Source organism: Delphinapterus leucas, chromosome 6 (assembly GCF_059928025.1).
Source record: "Delphinapterus leucas isolate spDelLeu-1000000601 "Yukka" chromosome 6, BTC_Dleu_Yukka2, whole genome shotgun sequence".
Taxonomy (NCBI): Eukaryota; Metazoa; Chordata; class Mammalia; order Artiodactyla; family Monodontidae; genus Delphinapterus; species Delphinapterus leucas.
In genome coordinates this window covers 19,146,513-19,150,249 of record NC_143134.1, presented here as the reverse complement: position 1 = coordinate 19,150,249, position 3,737 = coordinate 19,146,513, and the positions used below count along the sequence as shown (strand labels likewise).

Genomic DNA, 3,737 nt, shown 5'->3' with positions numbered 1-3,737 from the left:
GGGTCTGTGATGCAACAATGTGATGCTTATTTCAGCCTATATTTTGAGGTATGAAAAACCTCTTTCTATAATGACCTCTTCAGTGGGCACATTTTAGCTGATGCCAAATCCACATCTATAGCAAAAACCATAAATAATCTACACACACCTCATCCCGCGTGTGAAGAGAGTAGAGGAAGCATGAACAGGAGAGTCAGAAGCATAGCAAGAATATACCCCCTATTTCCAAAAGATGCCCAAACAAAAGTATTCTCTTCCACTGTCAGACTATGGATTTGACTTTGTGGCCAAATTGTCAGCTGAGAAAACATGGCAATGAAGAGCCTATGGCAGAGAAAGGGGAGAATAGAAAAATCAGAATTAGTAGGGCTTTGATGGTATCTTCAGCCAGTCCTGCCCTGACTGAATGCTCCCCTACACCGTTCTTTCCTTCCTCCTTGGCTGTCCATCCTCTTCCCCCTCTTACAGCCTCCTCCCAGCTCCAATCCTCCGGCAAGGGAGCTCTGAGAAGGCTAAAGGTCATTCTGGACTCCTTCCTTCTCCCTCCTTCCTCTACCTATAGAGCTCCTGGAAGAAAATGTTGTGACTCTTACGTGAAGGTGAATACCTTCATTGCTTTCAACAAACAGTTGACCCCAGGCAATGCTTGGCAAATGCTCAATGCTGATTTTGAAACTGCACTGTGCTGGCACCCAAGCTAAGCAAAGTCAGTGGGGAGAGACAGAGAGATTTCACCAGCCTTTCATGAGGTGCTGACTGTGCTTTGCATGGGTTACCTCAAGGTCAAGAAGAAAATTGCAGCATTCCATCCCAGCCTGAGCCAGCACACCCTGGGAGAGAGATGTCATCACCTGCCAGACAGGTGCTTGCCCATCAGATATTTGTCCCCGCTGAAACCTGAGAAGCTGCATTAATCCAGAGACACTGGAGAGCTGGCCTTCTGCTTGGGTTGTTTGTGTTTCTGTTGGCATTGCTGTCGCTGATTTTCTTCTTTTAATCTATAACAGCGAGTTAGTAAGAGAAGTGTGAGGACACCAGTGTTCCTAGAATCACAGAGGGAGATTCTGTGAAATCTTGGGGGGGCGGGGGTAGGAGAAATGATTGGAAGGAAGAGTGGAAATAGCTGACCCTGAGGGAAGAGGACAAGTCTCAGACAGGGAAGAGCCTTCCTATAGGATCTATTCAATTTGCCTGCCCGGACACCTCTCCCCTCCTTTGGGGGAAGCATGGCAGAATGGAGAAGAGCACAGGCTCTGGAGCCAGGCAGGCTGAGGTGGGATTTGGGCTCCCTACTTACTAGCTGTGTGACTTTAGGCAAGTTATTAAATCTTGGGGCCTCAGGTGCTTCATCTGTAAAATGGAGTAATAGTACCAGTGTGGCTGAAAGGATTTAATGAGCTAATACCTGTAAATGCTTAGAACGCTGCCCGGTAGTGTAATGGTAGGTAATCAAATATTGGCTTTTTTTTTTCAAGTCTACGTATTAATTTTATTACACAGAAAAATAAATACAAGATTCAAAAACTGAAATCCATTTCACCTGGTAATTAAAATATCATTCTAGAAGGAAGGCAGTTTCCTAAGATTGAAAGTCACCAAGTAAAATGAAGTCGTCTAATAAAATTCATCATTCTCAGATTCCTACTGAGGGAAAGAAGAAATTCTTTTCTCTGTGATGTTACTTTCCTAAGTGACTTCTTTTAATTTAAAAAAAAGAGGGGGGGGGGAAGGGAGCAATTTTCCATGAGTTTTGATTATACAAATGCCACAAACAGCTTCTGAGGCTGAAGCTATGACAATGAGCTTCCATGTCACAAAGAGGAAGAGAAGTAAGTGGAAGAGAACAGTGCAGAGGAAACACAGTGACACTGCATCACAGTAGGTATTTACATCTGCTATCCTCATCCAATGTAAGGTCAACAACTTCTGCAGGTGACGCCCAAGTCTGCTGGGGAGTCACAGCGGTCCATGCATGACTGTGTTCGCCGGGTGCTAACATACTGCATGCCAGAGCCATGCTTCCATGAAGAAACACTCTGAGTCACACCTCCTTGAGGATGAACCCACCTTGCATGTTGCTGCACTCTCACGATCTCCACTTCACTATGTGAAGAGGCGATATTAATTTCTTCACTGAGTGGTGCATTGCCAGCAGATGTTCTGTCACTTGTTAGGAATCTTGGGTCCAAATGACCTGGTATCTCTGCAGGGATCCCTGAAACCTCTTCAGCATCGTCTGATGAGCTCGTGCTTGAGTCACAAATCAGGTCACTATCACTGGTACTACTGTCCTGCAACAGGTTATATTTCTTTCGTGCAGCAGCCTCCCGTTTCTGCCTCAGTAGCCTGATTCTCTCCTTGTGCTTTTGGGTCCGATGACCTTTAACCTTGGCAACTGGGCCATTCTGTTTATCACTGGTTTGCTGGGTTTTCTTGGCAGCCATGGTGGATGTTTCACTTTCAGATCAGGACCGGTGAGACTTGCGCCCAACTGTGGCACCAGACACTCCGGAAGGATCTCCTTCTACCGCTGTTTCTGGCTGGGAGGGTTCATTCTCCTCTGCAGAAGACAGTGTATCTCAATCGGCCAGGTGACCAGTAGAGGAAGTGGAAAGCATGCAGTGGTTAGAGGAGTCTCCCTCATAAACTCGGCCAGTTGTCGGTTCGTCACCCTCCGTGGATGCTGAGACTCCAAAGAGTCCCTTCTCAGTTCCATCAACAAGCAGGGCATTGAAGAAGGAACTGTAGAATCCACCACACCATCTTTCAGAAACTGAGATTCCAGTTCCACAGATCCCTCTTCCTCCTTAGCTGACTCTTGTTCAGATGTTTTTGGTGGGACTTCAGACTCAATGAGTTCTTCAACTTTTCCCACTGCTTCCTCCATCTTCATGTCAGACTTTCAAGTTAAATCATGGAGCAGAGTCTAGGAAACTACGTCAAAGATGCAACGGGAAAGCAACCCCTCCTGAAGACTTCCCGAATGAAGCTCGTGGTGTTTGAATCCTTGAGTCACTCCAGGAGGGTGTCCGCGCCCTTCTCTCCCCACCTTTTCGCAGATGCCAACAGCTCGGCTCAGGGAGATTTGGCTGTGCTCCTCTCATGCAGTGGTATCAACATCCCATTCAAGTTTCTGGATGAACCTTGCACTCCTCGCAGACAGATCGCCACCTCCAAATATTGGCTTTTTCTAATGGCTTCCTGAGACTCTTTAGGGAGCTACTCTTAGGCTCTGTGTCTGCGATGGAACTGAACTTGCCTCTTCCAGCAGCAGGACTGACCAATTAAAGCACCACCCACTTGAGCATAATAATTACTTCCTAGAATGTGGAGCGCCTTTAAGAAATATTACTCATGGGAACATAAAATCGTGCAGCAACTTTGTACAGTTTTGACAGTTTCTTTAAACACTGAACATGCCATGACCATATGACCCAGAAATTGCACTCTCGGACATTTTCTCAGAGAAATGAAAACTTATGTTCACATAAAAACCTGTACATGAATGTTTATAGCAGTTTTATTCGTAAATGGCCCCAAACTGGAAACAACCCATAGGTTCTTCAGTGGGTCAATAAACTGTGGTACCTCCATAACGACTACTACTTAGCGATAAAAGGGGACAAACTATTGATATATGTGACAAATCAGATGATTCTCCAGGAAATTATGCTGAGTGAAAAAGCCAATCACAAAACTGTACTATTCTATTTATAGAGCATTATTGAAATGACAGA

At 45.4% G+C, this 3,737-nt stretch overlaps 1 pseudogene; it reads right to left on the bottom strand.

Annotated features, from left to right (window-relative positions):
• Positions 1-1,869: 1,869 nt before the first annotated feature.
• On the bottom strand, positions 1,870-3,523 carry LOC111185303 (protein ARK2N pseudogene; annotated as a pseudogene).
• Between the last annotated feature and the right edge of the window lie 214 nt (positions 3,524-3,737).